The sequence below is a fragment of the Zeus faber genome (genome assembly GCF_960531495.2).
Source record: "Zeus faber genome assembly, chromosome: 16".
Lineage (NCBI taxonomy): Eukaryota > Metazoa > Chordata > Actinopteri > Zeiformes > Zeidae > Zeus > Zeus faber.
The window spans coordinates 14,839,546-14,859,521 of NC_137202.1; the positions used below are offsets into that span (position 1 = coordinate 14,839,546).

The following is a 19,976-nucleotide window of genomic DNA, read 5'->3' on the forward strand; positions in this document are numbered from 1 at the left end:
GAAGTATGCATGGGAATATACCAGGACAGATAGATAGATTCCTACTCGTTTAAGCGTTGACCGAATGCCGAGCTCTCGAACGTCAGTACAAGGAGAGGAAGAGGAGGAGTGGTACCAGGGGGTCAGAGACGCGCTGTGAAGCGGGATGTTGACGTTTTATTTGCTCAGGCAGGACAGCTGAGGTTGTCAAGGGTTAAGTCCTTACATCTGCGTCCAGCCCCTGGCTTACACCCTTAGTTCAGCTTACTGTTGATTGGTGAAGTTTCAGATATAGAAGAACACGCGGAGAGCCCAAAATGAAGAAGAGGAGAGGGGGACATTTGGGGGGGACAATTGGGGATCACCAGAAATATAGTGCATGTATCACACATAAGCAAAATGAGTAATCATTAATAATCATTAGCAGATTGGTTAGCGGATACGACAGATCAAATTGAAGACAAAAATACAGGGTGCATGTATGCGTACACTCTAGCATACGTACATACTAAAAGCATACCATTTAGTACGCCAGTTTAGTGTTTCATATCTCTGAAACCATAGAATCCTCAAATAGTATTTGAAAAGTACCCGGGTTGATGAAGAGCGGTGAAATATCGTAGTATGCAAACACTGTGCACTACGCTGGAAAAAAATGCATTGTGAGGCCAAGACAGAGATTTCGATGCCGCTCATCGTCATCAACCCACTATGTATCGAAAGGGAAAGTGAATGTCCAAAAAAAAACCACCAATCTTTTAAGTCACATACGAAAGAACGCTGGAGGATCGGAGGAACACGTAGTATGTATTACACCATTCGAGATGCACCGTAAAACTTCTGCAGGGGGGTGGGAGCGGTACTCACCTGGAAGGGGTTTGGGATGTGCCCCCTCAAAGCCACGGCTGTTTCCCCTTGTGTCACGTCACTGCTCTGGAGCTGGAACACGAGAAGAGAGGCTGCAAGATCTGCGAAAATAACACTTCAGCATATGAGAGAGCGCTGACACAGTGGTTGCTGTCACTGCTCGTTAAGAGCGCGAGGGAAACTTTGAAGCCGGTTGATGAGTTTTATATAAAAAAACAAAAGTCGTCTATGTTCGTAGATGCAGCTGAACGGTTTCACCTGTTTGATCTGACGTTTGTGACGGCGACTTCCGCAGCAGAAAGTAAGTGCGCTACGGGAGGAGTCCTCGCAGCAGTCTTGCCTTTGAGCGAGGCTCGGCCTTATTGCTCATCTGAAGTCGGTCTAATTAAAAAACAGGAGTCATTCCAGCTTCATTTTAAAGAGTTTTTTCACAATAAAGTCTCGGAGAGCTCCACAAAGTGCTTCACAAACAGTGAAAAAAAATAGTCGCAAAGAAGTTCAGGAACGCAACTCACACATCAGAACCAGCCATGGCAGCACAATGTAATGTACTGTGTTGGAAATTGTGATGATCCATTTTTTAATCCCTCAAGGGCGAAGAAAAGATCAATATCATTTATATTTATTTCTTCCGTGAACTGAATTCCCACAATATTTGAACTGTGCACTTAAATCCAGCATCAGCCTTTTTACATATTTTAGTTGCAGACTTTGCTCCTTGCGTAGTTTAGTGTTTTTAGCCTGTATGTGCTACCTCTGGCTGCAGTAACGTACTGACAAAGTACTAATAATGTAAGGAACCGAGCTGCGAACGCCAAGGCAACCACAGTCTTCCGGGTCGTGACGCGCTAAGGTTTTTTTTACATAGACAGGATATTTCGAGTGCGTCCGAGTGCATTCGGTCCAGACATCCTGTTCCCGTAGACCCTTCCATAGGCGCTCCGGAGGTCAGATCCCTATTTAACCGATGCGGAAATTACGTTGCGCTGTCCGTCGCCTCACACTTCTGACAGCCAGCGAACTGACAGACATCAAAGTCAATAGATCTCTCCCCTTACGGTCGCAGGAGTGACAGCGGGACCATGCCGGTTTTTCGTCTGCGAGGCGGAGGTCTGCCGGCCGTGCGGTGATGTGGGAGTGGTGCGTGGGTGAAAAAGGAATGGGGGTGGTAGGCACTTCGTTGGGGCTGTTGCTGGTTCATCCCCTTAGCTTGTTGAGGTGTCCTTAAAGCAAGACACCTAACCGCTCCTGACAGGCTGGTTTGTGCCACGCATGACCTCCTGCACCGTCGTGTGAGCATGTGGGGGCGAGAGGGTGAATGATCGGCACCGACCGTTATGGTCCGTGAGTAGCTGTAGTGGCCCCGCACACATGGAAACACAACACGTATACATGTATGCCTCACACAGAGAGAGAGAGAGAGAGAGAGAGAGAGAGAGAGAGAGAGAGAGAGAGAGAGAGAGAGAGAGAGAGAGAGAGAGAGAGAGAGAGAGAGAGAGAGAGAGAGAGAGAGAGAGAGAGAGAGAGAGAGAGAGAGAGAGAGAGAGAGAGAGAGAGAGAGAGTCCTTGACTTTTAAGGTTCCTTTATTTTCAGTAAGTCATGTCACAACAGCAGAAACTTGATTACGAAGGACAAACCACAGGAAAGTCACAGGTCAGTAATGAATAGTATGAGTATAAACATCCTCAGAGATAATTAGGCACGCAGGGATCTGCTGATGTCTTCATTAGGTTTGAGGCAGCTGTTCACTATAAGGACGGTTCCTGTTGGAGTCCAGACTTCCTCCTTTGTACAGTTTACCTCCTTAGAGGGAAAGAGAGAGGGAGAGAGAGAGAAAGATCACAGCTAGAGAGAGAGAGAGAGAGAGAGAGAGCGAGAGCGAGGGAGCCGTTTGCATGTCATTACCTTTGGAAAATGTGTTACGCTATTGTACATTGTGTACATTATACCTTATGTACTTTTAGATCTGCAATTGTGTCACCTCGTACAGAATCTCCAACACCTGCTTATGTCTGAGTGTGTGTGTGATTGCGTGAATGTGCACGCATGGTGTATTTCTATGTGTGTGTACTGTAGATGTTTCGTTTTTTAACACCACTTTCCCCTCCACAGTCCTGGTAATTGGCTCCTCTCTCGAATCCCACTGCGCACCTCCGTCATGCTGATGTCCGCAACATCAACAAAGACGTGGTATTGGCATCCGGACCTTCCCCTCGCCAAATCGGGCTCCTTTCCCAAATCACCGCGCGCCTTAACATTCAATATCTTAATGCCATGCCCTGTGAGAGGCTAATCACATTTGTCGAGATGGGTCCAAGGCATTTTCTGTGCAATGTCCTAACCCCCTGAAGAGGATTCCATTTTGTGTGTGTGTGTGTGTGTGTGTGTGTGTGTGTGTGTGTGTGTGTGTGTGTGTGTGTGTGTGTGTGTGTGTGTGTGTGTGTGTGTGTGTGTGTGTGTGTGTGTGTGTGTGTGTGTGGGATTAGGGCGTTATGGTCTTTTTTTGAACTTTTGAGAGTATGCAGGTTTGTTGGCGTTACATATTAAGCGTGCATGATTGACATACGCGCTGATAACATTATGTAAATTGTTTTGCGTAACTTACAGACAGTATTTTCACACTCTTCACATCAAGTTTAAAAAAAATACTAACCAGTATTTTGCTGTGGTCTCCAATTGGCATTGAAGCAAATCCACATGATTGTCCAGAAAACTACCGCAGCACTCAGCAGCGTTTCAGCGTCTCGGAGTCCTGCTAGCCCCGGGATCCCCTCTAAAAGTGGGAAAACGGCAAGAAGTAACATTTTCTAAATATGTCACATGAATATGTCAAGGAGCTGCAAATGCATTTGCCGGAGTTGTTTGGCCTTTGGCTAATTTAACAGCTGGCGCAGGAGAGCTGGGAGCTTTTCATCTATTTCAATCTCACTGCTGTCCATTTCCCTTGCCCTATCATATCACTCTACGGCTGCTTTGAGCCACTTAGAATCAGAATCAGAATCAGAATCAGAATCGTCTTCATTGCCAAGTAAGTTTACGTTTAAGTTTAGTAAGTTTATGTACAAGGAGTTTTTTTTTTTGGTGTTCGGTGCAAACAGGAAACATACATTTAAAATATAACAATAGGAAAACAATCTGTCAAGCAGTTTTTTATTATTATAATTTTCTTATCTAGAGTCAGCGCTGCACTGCCAGATCCTGAGTGAAGATTTTAGGTTTCTAATCTAGCAAAGTTGGATTGGCGATCCTGCCCCTCTGGTCTTCTGAAGTACGTGAGGGGAAAATGAGCACATTTTGTCGATACATTTTAGCCTCACAATGCATTTGTTTTGTGTCGTGAAATGTCGTGCCTGATCTTTTTGGAGCCGGGGCATCCGCCCAGTGCCTAGCAGTAGATGTCGGTTTGTTGATGAAGCAATAAACCGCGAATGGATATGGTCGTGCTCATCCTGGAATGACTGTGACGCCTTTGTGTTTAGGTTGAGTGTTCAATTCAAGGTAGTGGAGGGGGTGGAGGAAGTTGGCTGGTACTCAATGGAAAATGATAGAAAAGGCAAGGACAACTGTGTGTGTGTGTGTGTGTGTGTGTGTGTGTGTGTGTGTGTGTGTGTGTGTGTGTGTGTGTGTGTGTGTGTGTGTGTGTGTGTGTGTGTGTGTGTGTGTGTTTAAGCGTTTTTTGTATGTGTGTGTAGTGTGTGTTTAAGCATTTTGTGTGCGTGTGTGTGTGTGTGTGCGTGCGTGCGTGCGTGCGTGCGTGCGTGTGTTTAAATACTGTCATGATATGTTCCGGTGTGTGACAGGAATTATAGCTTGGGCACCTGCAAAGGGGCATTTTACGTGTGGGTGTGAGTAAATGTCTCTATGTCTCTATGTTTGATATTGTCCTGATATTTTCCAGTGCGTCTTGAAAAGGTGGGCAGTGGGTACCTTGTAAGGGAACACACACACACACACACACATTGTACACACACATCCTGCCCAATAAATCTCTTGTCTGAGCATTTCCAGGTACCAGCCAACATCCACCAATGAACCAAAACACAAAGGTGTGTGTGTGTGTGTGTGTGTGTGTGTGTGTGTGTGTGTGTGTGTGTGTGTGTGTGTGTGTGTGTGTGTGTGTGTGTGTGTGTGTGTGTGTGTGTGTGTGTGTGTGTGTGTTGAGGCTCTGCATATACGGACGTCTGTTGAGGCTTGTGCACATTTGTGTGTGATCTTAGTGTATGTGTGTGTGTGTGTGTGTGTGTCCAGTTTTATGCTCAATGTCTTTACGCACAGGACACAGTAATACTAGCCAGACACAGAATGGGTTTGGTACGATGAGGTTGTCCAGCTTTTTGTGTGTTTCCAGAGACAAGAACAGGGTGTAATATGAGAAAAGAAAGGGAGAGAGAGAGAGAGAGAGAGAGAGAGAGAGGGAGAGAGGGAGAGAGAGAGAGAGAGAGAGAGAGAGAGAGAGAGAGAGAGAGAGAGAGAGAGAGAGAGAGAGAGAGAGAGAGAGAGAGAGAGAGATGAGAGAGAGAGAGAGAGAGAGAGAGAGAGAGAGAGAGATGAGAGAGAGAGAGAGAGAGAGAGAGAGAGAGAGAGAGAGAATATGGATGAAGATTGTAATGAACAGATACTGACACTCTGAAATACTGTCATGATACTATCAAGAATCTATTGAATCGTGTCCTGGAGTATGAGTGTCCTACAATTGTTTTAGTTTCATGTAGCGCTAAAAAAGTCTGACAATCATACTCCGGGACCGAATCATATAGGTGATCGCTTTCATGACGCCAAAAAGGGCGAGACCGGGTTGCTTGCTCACCTTATTCAATTAAGGCCACACGTTCTCAAATCAGGTGCGCAAGAGTAGAGCTGAGTAGATCTTTACAGCTCTGTAGAAGTTTTGGATAAGTTCAGTGTCCAATATTCACTTCCTGATACTGAAGAAGTTTAGGATTCGATATTGGTCGTACATCGCTGCTCTACGGGTTTTGCCTGACGGCACACATGCCACCTGTTCTCTTTTGATGACTAATATGGCTGTCGGCTTGAAGAAGCATTGACATTGACATCGAGGTGTCTGCGGTCGGGAACCGATCGACAAACACAGCGTTCCCAGATCTGGGGGAAACAAACGCGGCATCGCCCTCTCACCGGGCGGAGGAACACAGAGGAGGAACAAACTGAGCTTTAATAGTGGAGGAATTGAATGGGTTGACAAACACCTTGTGACAAGAGAACACGACCACACCGGAAGGGAGAGAGTGTGTGTGTGTGTGTGTGTGTGTGTGTATGTGTGTGTGTGCGCAGATACATTTATACGTATACCGCATAAACTGAAACACACACGCAAACATGCAGACACGTATGATAACCGCAAAACACACACCTAATACCACCCAGCTGGAGGATGACTGTGCACATACGGATCAGCCACAACAGGAAAACATGTTGCATTATATTGCGTAGGACCCCTTCATGCCGCCAAAACAGTCCTTTAAGTCCTGAAAGTTGCGAGGTGGAGCCCCCCATGGATCAGGCTTGTTGTTCCAGCACATCCCACAGATGCTCCATCGGATTGAGATCTGGGGAATTTGGAGGCCAAGTCAACACCTTGCCATCAAGTCTCCAGGTCTCCAACAATGTTTTATATAGGTGGTGTGTGTCCAAGTAACATCCACATGAATGCCAGGACCCAAGGTTTCCCAGCAAAACATTGCCCAGAGCATCACACTGCCTCGGCCGGTTTGCCCTCTACCCATAATGCATCCTGGTGCCATCTCTTCCCCAGGTAAATGATGCACAAGCACCCGGCCATCCACATGATGTAGAAGAAAACGTGATTCATCAGACCAGGCCACCTTCTTCCATTGCTCCATGGTCCAGTTCTGATGTTCACTTGCACCTTGTAGGCGCCTTTGGAAGTGGACAGGCGTCTGCATGGACACTCTGACCGGTCAGCGGCTAGGCAGCCCCATACGCAGCAAGCTGTGATGCACTGTGTGTTCTGACACCTTTCTATCATAGCAGCATTAACTTTTTCAGCAATTTGTGCTCCAGTAGCTCTTCTGTGAGATTGGACCAGATGGGCAGACTTCTCTCCCCACGCGCATCAGTGAGCCTTGGGCGCCCATGACCCTGTCGCCGGTTCACTAGTTAGTTGTCCTTCCTTGGACACTTTTGGTAGGTACTAACCACTGCATACTGGGAACACCCCAAAAAACCTGCTGTTTTGGAGATGCTCTGACCCAGTCCTCTAGCCATCACAATTTGGTCCTTGTTAAAGTCACTCAGATCCTTACACTTGCTCATTTATCCTGCTTCCAACACATCAACTTCAAGAACTGACTGTTCACTTGCTGCCTGATATATCCCACCCCTTGACAGGCGCCATTGTAACGAGATGAGCAATGTTGCTTCACCTGTCAGTGGTTTTAATGTTGTAGCTGATCGGTAGATGCATTCACACACACGTGCGCACACATTTCAACACATACACGCAGAAGTCTTTTAAGCACATACTGTACATAGACATTCAGCCATTGATTAAGATTCAAACAAAAACACACACTCTGAAACCCCTTTTCCACTGCACAAAAAACCCCACCAATACCTGCGAACATCTGGCTTTTGTCTTTAGTGGTAAAGGTTAGAATCGGCATGCATTCCCGGGACAAATTACTCTGCAGTGGTCGTGGGAATTTATCAGCTCCAGCTCCGATTGGCAGTGATGGAAACATGACAACCAGGTAGACACGCTAATTTTCGCCCGTTTTCCGGCCCGATGCTATGACGGGGCCGGCCTCGGAACAGGAGGCCCGCTCAGCGGCCAGCCCCCCGGCAGCACACGGCACGTGGCTTTTTTTTTTTTTCCCAATCACACTGGAAAAACATAGCTTTTTCAAAGCTTTCGTGACGTAGAATGTGACACACCAGGGGAAAAAGGAAAGGCATACTCGTCTACTGGCAATGGGAAAGGGGTCATTCGGCTATTTTTCGCGGGTTGACCCACGTTTAGTAAACCTGCATATACGGGCTAATTTTGCTGTAAAAACGGTATAATATATGCATTCCGATATTGCAGATTTATTCATTCATTACACTAAATCACACCAGTCGTACACCAAACCTGTTGATCTGTATATGTCTGTGTCTGTGTGTGGGCGTTTACACGCGTGTGCAGCTTGGTCATTAGTCATCCAGCGGCTCTTCTGAATTTCCAGAAGAGTAGAGCTTTGCAGACCAGAATGTTGTCCTGATTAATGGAGACAGGTTGAGCTGACACACACACACACACACACACACACACACACACAACACACACACACACACACACACACACACACACATACACCTATCTTTTCTTTCTTTGTTTCTCCCACACTATCCTTACATTCTATACCTACTATCTGACACACATTTGTGTGCGAGAGATGTATGTAGAAATACAGTATGAATAAATATTTCAGCTCATTGTACTTGTTTTATACTTCCTTGGATTTTCATGACCACTCTCTTGTTTATATTTTCTTCCTTGCCACAATCTTTGGGGCTTGACAATAAGCATTTCACTGCACACTGTACTGTATAAGTGTATGCTTTTCCCATCCCACTATCTATGTACATTGCACATTGAATGTTTAGCAGTGAGACTCATTCTCTCGTGGGAAATCCGACGATCCAGATACACACAGGTTTTATAGAATCAAGCCTGTTGTGGAGGTTGGACCCAAGGGTTCTGTTGTGAAATGTTCAAGCATCAAGTGTGTGTGTGTGTGTGTGTGTGTGTGTGTGTGTGTGTGTGTGTGTGTGTGTGTGTGTGTGTGTGTGTGTGTGTGTGTGTGTGTGTGTGTGTGTGTGTGTGTGTGTGTGTGTTGGGGGGTACACAGAGCACACATGTATCAATAATCCCGACACATTTTCTTCATCTCGCAGATAAATCATTTATTTAATAACAAATGTGAAGCGCCCCCCCCCCCCCCCACACACACACACACACAGATATTCACCGGAATCTCCTTACATCCTCTACAGTTGAAGCAGGGCTGGCCGATATTGACATAATCAAATATCACAATATTTTTTGACGGATACCTCAATGCCTCGGCGGTACTTTGGGGATTTCACAAGATATTTATTCACTCAGTTACTCAGTCACTTTCTTTCCTTCTCTCTCTATTCATGCCCTTCAATCTATCTGTTTCCAATTCCTCTCTCTCTCTCTCTCTCTCTCTCTCTCTCTCTCTCTCTCTCTCTCTCTCTCTTTCGCTCCACTCTCTTTTTGTGAATCTGTTGTGAATCAATGTTTCCTTATAGCCTTTTAAAGATGTGTCTGTTGTTTTGAGTCCTCAGTGTGTGGCTCTCCTTTGAAGTTCTCTGTGTGATGAATATTTAGGAGCATGTGGCGGATTCTTAATCAGACTGATTGCGGGAAAAAACTTTTTCTTTTTTTTTCTTTGTTTCTTTTTTTCACGATGCAGGCTGTGAAACAAATTTATCCCTCGTGACTATGTAGTGGGTCAACTAGAGCAGACTGGCTGAGGACCCTGCCTACAGGCTGCATAAATACAACATTCAACTGAAATCTTGCTGACAAAACATGCAAATAAAACACAATCTCATGATAGCACTGAGCATGTGTATTTTATAAAAAAAAGAAAACTATTTTTTTAATATATATATATATATATACACCAATAGCCACAATATTAAAACCTGTCAAGTGGTGGGATAAATTAGGCAGCAAGTGAACAGTCAGTTCTTGAAGCAGGAAAAATGGGCAAGCGTAAGGATCTGAGTGACTTTGACAAGGAAGCCAAATTGTGGTGGCTAGAGGACTGGGTCAGAGCATCTCCAAAACAGCAGGTCTTGTGGGGTGTTCCCAGTATGCAGTGGTTAGTACCCACCAAAAGTGTCCGAGGAAGGACAATCGGTGAACCGGCGACAGGGTCATGGGCGCCCATGGATCACTGAAGCACATGGGGAGCGAAGTCTAGCCCGTATCACAGAAGAGCTACTATCGCACAAACTGCTAAAAAACTTCATGCTGCTATGATAGAAAGGTGTCAGAACACACAGCGCATCGCAGCTTGCTGTGTATGAGGCTGTGTAGCTGCAGACCGGTCACAGCGCCCCTGTCCACCCCCAAAGTGCCTAAAATGGGCTAATGAGCCTCAGAACTGGACCATGGAGCAATGGAAGAAGGTGGCCTGGTCTGATGAATCACGTTTTCTTCTGCATCATGTGGATGTTCAGGCCCTGGGCTCTACCTCACAACTTACAGGACTTAAAGGATCTGCTGCTAACGTCTTGTTGCCAGATACCACAGGACACCTAGATGGGTCAGAGCTGTTTTGGTGGCACGAGGGGGACCTACACAATATTAGTGCTTATGAGTGGTGGTTTTATGTTGTGGCTGATAGATATATATGGCTGATATATATATAAATTAGTAAATAAAGTGAATACATTCATATATTTTTAATACAAAAAAAAATCAGTAATTTCTGCTCTCAATTTTTTCATTTAAGCCACTTACTTTCAAATTGCAATATTGAAATTTTCCCTTGTTTGAAGTTTTCCCTTGTGTTGCCAACCGGGGACGATAATAACAGAATTTAGAAACAGAAATTAACAAATGATTCCAAACAAGCGAAAATCTATAAATTAAAAAGTGGCTGATAGAAGAAAAGATGAGTGGCCTGTTGATTTAGTGTCTATCAGCCAGAGTGGCCAGTTATCTATTAATTAAAGTAATTTTCCCATCTCCTTCTTCTACCGCAAACGACCCATATGCATCCCAAAATCATTGGAAAAATTATGTTCACCACATGAGTGTAAGTATATTTACACAATATACAATATATTTAAGTATATCCTCAAAAGGTGTTTTTTTTTTTTTACCCGCATGAGTGAACATTTTAATTTGTAAGGGGTAGGGAGTAGGTAATACGTGTGTACTTATGTGTACGAGTGAAATATTTGTGTACTTTTCCATTTATCAACACACGTAAACAAGTAGGAGGAACTGTCATCTTCTTGGAATGTTCTCCTTCTAGCTCCTTCTTGGGCGTAATAAACTTGGTCGCCCACCCTCCGCCGTGTCATCGTTGGAATAATTTCGGAAAAAACGCCGTGATATCTGGGTCAGCCCGGTTGTCCGCGGTCAGGGAGCGGGAACACCTCCGTCTGGGAGATTGTTAGGCATTTCTCGCCCTTCAAGCAAAATTTGAGCTTTGAGCGGAACTTGGAACAGTGGAAAGATATCGTCAAGCAAGTTCACGAGTAGAGATATTGATAAACAGCCCAAAAGAGGATCAGCTGCGTCCCATACACCCCTCCTACCCCCCCGGGAATACGAGCTCCATCTCATCTGTTCCCTTTGCGCGCGCGTGTGTGTGTGTGTGTGTGTGTGTGTGTGTGTGTGTGTGTGTGTGTGTGTGTGTGTGTGTGTGTGTGTGTGCGTGTGCGTGCGTGCGTGCGTGCGTGCGTGCGTGCGTGCGTGCGTGCGTGCGTGCGTGCGTGCGTGCGTGCGTGCGTGCGTGCGTGCGTGCGTGCGTGCGCGCGTGCGCGCGCGCGCGCGTGCGCGCGCGCGCGTGCGTGCGTGCGTGCGTGCGTCCATCAGTGATGGTCTATGTGTGTGTGGCCTATGTGCATTTGTGTGATTTCCAAAATGTGTTTTCTTAATAGCTTGGTTGAGCAAGAGTTTATCTTGGACTCCACAAATATTAGGTATTGTCTTACTATCGGCCATCTCTCTCTTTCTCGCTCTCTGTCTCTCTCTCTCCCTCTCTCTCTGCCTCTCTCTCTCTCTCTCTCTTTGACACCTGCTTGCACAACATAATGAACGTGCTCGCCTTTTTGCTGCGGGAACAGTTTCCATTCTTCTGGAAAGGCTTTTCGCTGGATGTTGTATCTCAAGCCGAATGATTGCATAATCGTTTCAATGCAGTTATTGGGCTGATTGCAGTCGTTTTGTATCATCATCAAATTCCTCAAATGTTTCCATCCACATTTAAAAGGAATTTTAAGCCAGTGTTGCAATGACATGACAAGGTTTCACCCGCTGGTTTGAACGCGATTGACAATCTACCAAATTCTTTAAAATTCTATTATTTTATTTATTTTTTACCTGTGCGGTCAGTATTTGTATGCCATTGCATCTAAGACAGAGTTAGGCTGCAAGTGGAGTTCACGTTCTCAACCTGCAATGCAACTCTTTAAATCATATAGAAATTCTGCAATAACTCTGTCCTGTGGACGACCCCAAGGAAGACAGGAGCACAGCTTTTGGTTATAGAGAACCACCACCAACGCCCAACTTAATTTCTATGTTCTAATGTACACTGTCAATAAATGGCTCTTTTTAATAAGGTGGATGTGTATTATTACACTATTAGATGCTTGGACTATGAGAGTGTCACAAAATGAGCCAAAAATTATTTTCAATTACATTACAAGCCAATTATTATTATTTGTATAATAATAATAATTTAAAAAAAAAATAATAATAATTAAGTAAATTTCATGATCGTGACAGCCGGAGTTCTTCAATTTATTCCAAAGATCTTGGATGGTGTTGAGGTCAGGCTCTTTGCGCGTCAGTCAAATTCTTCCACACCCCGGGCAACGGCATTTGTGACATTGCCAACCATCTTGTGCAGTCTGGTTGCCCCGTTGTCGACCATTTAAAAAAGCGACGGGAAACTTACCAAACTTCGGCCACAAAGTTGCGCTAACCTTGCTCTTCATTGGATAGAACGGACCAGTTGAAATACGCTCTGTGGTTAATTCAGTTGGGACAGCTCTGGAGTCATCTGTAAACCAGGAGAATGTCCCTTTAATTGCTGCCCCCACGGGAAGACAGATTATAATTTACCTCATACCCTAGCGCCTCGCACAGGGCAATCGGCTCGAGAGCTCAACTTAATGAGTAAAATAAAATAACAACCGCGCATGGAACAGGCTTTGGCTTATACCCCGGTGCTCCCTCTTATTGGACGTGCGTGGCCCCTCTCCATGCTACCTGCGGTTTCACTACACCTTCCACTTTTAAACATGAAATGTTTCCACTAAACACATCATACAAAGCGCTCCGACCTGCTTGTCGAGCTGAACACTGGCAAAGTGTTTCTTTACACTTTGGCAACAATAATGTTTCCTTTGTAATGCTGATAAAACACTCAAAGTATCAAATGAGTGCATATGCTTTTTGGTGTGTGTGTTTGAGAGCGAGTGTATGTGTATGTCAGAATAACAAGATAAATCAATATTGAGGATTTGTATGATTATGATTATAGTATGTATGATTATAAAAATGTGTGTGTGTGTGTGTGTGTGTGTGTGTGTGTGTGTGTGTGTGTGTGTGTGTGTGTGTGTGTGTGTGTGTGTGTGTGTGTGTGTGTGTGTGTGTTGAGGCTCTGCATGTACGTACGTGTGTTAAGGCTTGTACACATTTGTGTGTGATCTTAGTGTGTGTGTGTGTGTGTGTGTGTGTGTGTGTGTGTGTGTGTGTGTGTGTGTGTGTGGTTTACTGTTAAATGTCAACTCCATCCAATTCAGCATCAGGCTGTTTATATGAAGCCTGAAGTTCTCTCTCTCTCTCTCTCTCTCTCTCTCTCTCTCTCTCTCTCTCTCTCTCTCTCTCTCAATTTAGCTTTATTGGCATTGACAGTTATTACAACAGTATTGCCAAAGCTAGAAGGCAGGTAGCACTCAACAAGAACAACAGGATTAGAGACAATAATAACAGATTAACCGCATAATAATAACAGTAATAAGAATAACAACCGGTGTCATTTAACCCCACATAACAACAACAACAATAATAATAATATGCATAAATACAATAAAAGTTAAAAAAAAAAGTAAATAATAAAGTTAGTATGTACAGGGCAGGTCACGGCAGATTCCGATTGTTCGTCAGTTGATGACATTCTAGGAGCCAAGGGGGGCTCCCCTAGGAGCACGGCCATCTCTTCTTCATCAGACAGTGTGGTGGATGATGCTAATAGTGAACTGTATTAATATTAAAAAAAAAAAATGCTGTGTGATGTTTTTGCATTGTTGGCAGTGCAGTAGAAAGTGCATCTCCCTCTCTGCCTCACCTGTCGTACAGTACACTGACCTCGTAATCTTTGCTCTTTAGTGCAGTCAAGATTTATTGTGTCTGCCTTTAGTGGCCAGACGGTGGTCACTGAGCCTGTACTTGGCCGGGATCTGTCTCTGCTTCGTATCTCTGACGGTAAAGAGATATTCTGCTCATTTATATTGTCTTTTTAGGGCCAGAGAGCAATGACGTTGGATTGTTCCAGTGTTCCAGATGGGCCTTTTTGGTTTCTTTAAAAATTTGGTTTACTCTGATGTTGTGATTGTAAAGCAGTGCTGGTCTGAGATGTAACGGTGTTGGGTGTCGGTTGGTTCATAAGTCTCTTGACCGGCTGACTGAGGGGCTTTCAATTGCAGTGTATCTTAGGGACTTGATTTAAGATGTATCCAAAATGTGGTTGCTCTTTTCTGAATGTTTAATATTAACAGATATCAACCTAAGTCTGCCCTGCATGCATTGGTGGGTGTTTTTCTTTGTATGTTCAATACTTCTGCAGAATTGGGCATGCAGGGCCTCTATAGGATGCTTGTCCCATCTCGTGTAGTCGTGCTGACTGAGTGGACCCCACACTTCACTTCCATATAGGGCTGTTGGTACGATTATACTATCAAATAGTTTAGTCCAGATTCTGATTGGTATGTCTATTTCGTGAATTTTTCTTCTAAATACATAAATGGCTCTACAGGCCGTCTCTTTTCATGGATTCACTGCCAGACCAAAATTTCCAGAGGCACTGATTTTGAGCCCCAGTGCGATGTTTCCTAGCGTGAACAGGTATCTGTTTTCCTGAGATCCGCGCTTTTTCTGGAAGATCATCATTTGGGATTTTTTTAAGTTTACTGTCAGAGCCGAGTTGTGACAGTATTGCTCCTGCAGATCCAGATGTGGCAGCTGTGGCAGATCCAGATGTGGCTATTCTCTGTGGGTGACAGCAACACCAGGTCATCTGCATAGAGCAAGAATTTCACTTCCTTGTTGTTTAGGGTGAGGCCAGGGGCTGCAGGTTGTTCCAACAACACCGCTAGCTCATTGAAGTAGACATTAAAGAGGGTTGGAGATAAGTTGCACCTTGCGAAGAAGTCTGTTCTTTTATCGCCATTTTTTAACCCACACTTACAGTATTTTTGACATAGATTGATTTGATTATGTCGTAAACTTTACCCACTATACAGCTTTGGAGAAATGTATAGTCTTGCCAGATTGAATCCAACGCTTTCTTAAAATTGATAAAGCATGCAAAAATCTTGTTTCATTTTTTTTTTTTTTTTTTTGGTGTATGTGTTGATCAGTTAGGGTTTGTAGGGTGTAAAAATGATCAGTAGTGTGGTGATTTGGTAGGAAGCCAATTTGTCCTTTACTCAAGAAATTGTGTTCCATCTTTAGTAAGACCTGATTTATTGGCTGATTTGCAAAAACAGCCTTATGTATTCCAGATTGATTTGTCTGAAATTTGGTTGAGAGGAAGTTGTTAATTATGTCGTTAATTTCTAGGAGAAGTGATGACACTTTTCAAGATGAAGTCACTGTCAGGAGCCCATCTGTATGATGTGTGTAGTCTGAGCATTTTGCAGGGCTCAGATTCTTTTTCTGTTTGTTGTCCAAGTTTTCAGAGAGACATTTGTCTGACAGTGGTCTGATATTGGTGTCTGTGTTCTGACAGTGAACACGCTGATGGCGAAAGGGGTCCGTGTCAGTGATCACATAGTCAACTGCACTAGTCCCAAGAGCTGAACAATACGTGAACCTCCCTAGAGAGTCCCCGCTGACCCTACCATCAAACATGTACAGACATGTAGGGCTAAGGAGCGACAGAGATAAGAAGAAGAATCTTTAATTATCACGCAACACACTACAACACATGCACACACACACGCACATGCTTTGGATGGTGGCCAGTGAAATGAGGCCTCTACATTTAACCCATCCTGGCTTGTCCTTCCTCCAGGGGGGCAGCCAGGAGCAGTGGGCGGCCATCCTCGATCGCTGGTCAGACGATGATGTGTGCATGCTTTTGATGGGGGTGCTTACTGACGTTAGGTGGAGGAAACCCCATGTGAGCACGGGGAGAACATGCAAACTCCACACAGAAAGGCTCCTATTTGGGAGATTACCCGCCCGGAGCACGGTGCCAACAGCGCCCCAGGCGGGAATCGAACTCAGGACTTGCTGTGAGGCAGCAGTGCAAATCACTTCGCCACCGTGCCACAGATGCCCATTTAGTTGAAGACACGGTCAGGGTGGTTTCTCTGGGGAGTGGTGGGGTTGAGGTATAGTGAAGGCTGTCTGAAGATGTGACTGTTGCCAGTAACACCCACTATATCAGGCTCACATCCTGTTCTGGCAAAAAGCAAAATGCTACCTCGGTCCTGGTAGTGGTTGATCTCTTCTTGGAGTTTGTCAAAAACGTTTTTGTTAAAATAGGGTGACTACTAAGGGGCGTGTATGCTGCACATATATATAAATGGTTATTTGTACCATACAATAACCCCACCTGAGTCTCTCCCATATTTGGGGTTTTTCTGCTTGAGGGATCGTAGTAAGAGTTCTGCGTATCCCGGGGGACAGTGGGTGTCTCTCTCCTGCCGACACCATGTTTCTAGCAGAATGACAATGTCATGTCCTTTGATACATGCGATAAACTCTGGGTTTACCTGAAGAGTATAATCCTTGAATGTTCCATGAGCTTATCAAGAAAGAATTCATTTTGTTCATATATTGTATTACATAGATCTATGTACAATGACAATTATACAATTGAATTAGGATCAGGCAGTAAGGGTGTGGTGAGGGGACGGGATGGTTTGATCAGCCACACCTGACCTGGAACTAGGTGATTGGGTCAGGGTGGCTGCATACCAGTTGCTCGTTGGTTGGGCTAACGAGCAACCGGTAAGAACCCCCATCCTCACACTCACTCAGGATAGGAGCCCTGTCATGACATGTTCTATTTGCTCCTGGTTAATACCACCCAGCTTCCTCTCTACAATAAACTGGTGTTTACAACCCATCGTCTTCTGTGTCTCTGTGCTGGAGGTCCCTGGAAACGCCACTTGGGTGTCGTGTGGTAGGAGGAACCGCCACACTCTTTGTTTTTTATTTTAATAAGGATGGTATGTGCGCTTGTAAACACACACACACACACAGAGAGCGGAGACAGAGCTGCATTGTCTAGAACTCTGAGGAGAAACAGAAAGATGAGGTGTCGTTGGGACACATACATCCATAATTTGGCGTTTTTTTGGGGATATTTAAGTTCCAACCGAAAGCAGACGGTGAATATTCATTTTGTAAAATATGTCGACGGGACGTAACGACGAAGACAGACAACACCACAAACCGCCTGACCGCCCATTTTATTTTGAATATTCGATAAAACATATTATACATCTACATGCCTTGATGATGTCTTTATCTTTATAGCCTGCTTGTCCATTGTTTTCAAGCTCAATAAACACATATGATTTGACCGGAGTCTTTCCCATTTGTCCGGGAAATATAAATCTTCCAGGACACGTTGAGCGGCACCAATTTTTTCTAATGGAAACTCTGGTGTGTGCGTGTGTGTGTCTGTGTGTGTGTGCGGGTGTGTGTGTCTGTGGATGTGTGTTTGTCTGAGGGTGTTGGTGTGTGTGTTAGAGTGCAAGTTGGTGTTTTGTAAGTGAGTCTAGGTGCGTGCGTGTGTGTGGGTGTGTGTGTTAGTGGTTGGGGTGTGAGTGGGTGTGTCGTTTTTTTTAATTGTTATTACCAGTCATCTTGCAGATGAGGTGCGGTAACTGCCTCATCTCTCCAATGTCCGGATATCCTGAAACTTCCTGTGCGTAGGTATGCTTCCTCTCAGGGGGCAGCAGGGCTTGGGCGGTGCTGTGCTGTGCTCCTGTGCAGGGTGCCGTGCCAGGTGTGCTCGGGGCCTGGAGCCAGAGCCTGACAGCTCTCCACCAGGCTGGGTTCCCCTGGGTGGAGAACTACTTTTATGGGTTCTGTTTGGTGGGAGTATAGAAGGCTGGAAACCTCTGGGTGGAGGTCTAGTTGGCCGGGATCCTTTGGCTGGAGGTTAAGTTAGCTGGGGTCCTCGGGATGGTCGTCTAGAAGGCTGGGATCAGGTAGGATGGGGTCTGTTGGGTTGAGCTTTCCTCTCTCTTGGTTGTTGGGGTGTGTAATGTTGTGGTAGAGCTGGAGTATCGCCTCCATAAGGTCCTCTGCCAACATCCAGACGTAGTTCCAGGCCAGGTGTACCTTGTCATGTAGGTGCTCGGCCGTTAGAGTGGGGTGATGGGCAATGGTGACGTGGGTCAGGCTGCCACAGTCTGTGTTTATCTTGTTATCGATCTTATTGATGGTGTCACAGGGGATGTCTGTCCGTGGCAGTAGTGTGGAGATGGTGATGTTGGCTCTGGGAAACTCTCTGTGGGCTTTCCTAGCCACCCCCGTCAGGGCCTCTGACATGCCCTCTCCCTTGTGGTGCAGGCTGGCCCAGCTGGGCGTGGCAGAGCAGCTTTAGTGCGCTTGTCAGGTGCCAACCCTGTGTCTGGGGAACAATTTCCTGTGATGAAGGAATTGTTCTGGAATTGAAACGTTCTCTTGCTGTCTCTCTGGGGTTGAGGAGGTGTGTGTCTCCCTCACGGTTTCTCCTTGCTGCTCCATGGTCGCCCTGCTCTACTGTTTCAACACATCCATTTCAGCCCTCCGCTGGTGGACAGCATCGTTCTCTGACCGTCTGTTCTCTGTCTGCACTGGGAGGGACAGACAATCCTGGATACGTTGAAGAGACAGTGATGCCCTGTGTGTATGGGACCTGCCAGGGGTATTGGAGGCTGGAGGAGGGGTATTGGAGGCTGGAGATGGGGTATTGGAGGCTGGAGGCAGGGTATTGGAGGCTGGAGGAGGGGTTTTGGAGGCTGGAGGAGGGGTATTTGAGGCTGGAGGTGGTGTATTGGAGGCTGGAGGAGGGGCATTGGAGGCTGGAGGAGGGGCATTGGAGGCTGGAGGAGGGGCATTGGAGGCTGGAGGAGGGGCATTGGAGGCTGGAGGAGGGGTATTGGAGGCTGGAGGAGGGTAGTGTGTGCTTTATTATATTGTGACCCATATAACTTGTGGGTGCGAGGTATATTGTCTTTATTTTTCTGGCAAGAGCTTCGACAGAAAGTCTCTTTCAAACTCTTCTAATTTCCTCTGAGATCCTTGAGTCACGCCTCTGAGTGCTGTGTGTAGAACAGTAGTTCTGCTCTGACCCCTGACCTCTCTGTGGTCCAGCTGCTGGTGGTCAGTTCTCAGGGTCTGCTCTGACCTCTGACCTCTCTGTTGCCCAGCTGCTGGTGGTCAGCTCTCAGGGTCTCTGGGACTTGTCTCAGTAACCTGTGTCTGTGCTTCTTTCTCCCTGCTTCGCTCGTTGATGTCATCGGGATAGCTTATCGCTGGGCCACCCGGGCTCCGCCCACCACGCTGCCGTTGTGATGTTTCCATTTTTAACTGTCAAGCGTTGCTCGCCTGGTAGCTTTTATTCTGCCACGGATGTTCTTGTATTAGCTCTACCTTCCAAATGTTGTTTATTTAACCCTGTAGGTCTTGGCAGTCTTGCCCTCGGTTCTTCCGTCCATATGACGTCCTTTTTCCTTCCTTTAATCACCCTTTTCTTTGTTCCTCCTCTTCGAGTTGTTCCCCAGTGGTGTGGCTCTGGCAAGTACTCACTTAGCACCACTTAGCCTCACGTTTTGAATGGGCTGTTCCAGTCCAGTGGTAGAGCCAGTGTTTCTGCGAAGTTGCCTAACATTGCAACAGTCCTTCGGGATCAATTTGAGACTAAACCTGTCCCTGTACTCAGTGTAAAAATAACAAATTTGAATGAATGTTGTAGGAGCTCATTTTCTGATCTCTCTCTCTCTCTCGCTTTCTCTTTCTCTCTCTCTCTCTCTCTCTCTCCCTCTCTCAATTTAATTCAATTTAATTCAATTCAATTCAATTCAGCTTTATTGGCATTGGCAATTATTACAACAGAATGGCCAAAGCTAGAAGGCAGGTAGCACTCAACAAGAACAACAA

The 19,976-nt window shown here is 45.6% G+C and overlaps 1 protein-coding gene across 1 annotated transcript in view; it reads left to right on the top strand.

Moving 5' to 3' along the window:
* The window catches only part of LOC307242052 (potassium voltage-gated channel subfamily KQT member 5-like), a gene marked incomplete at both ends in the record, with an annotated part of 89,340 nt that overhangs the window by 1,058 nt on the left and 68,306 nt on the right, over positions 1-19,976 (top strand).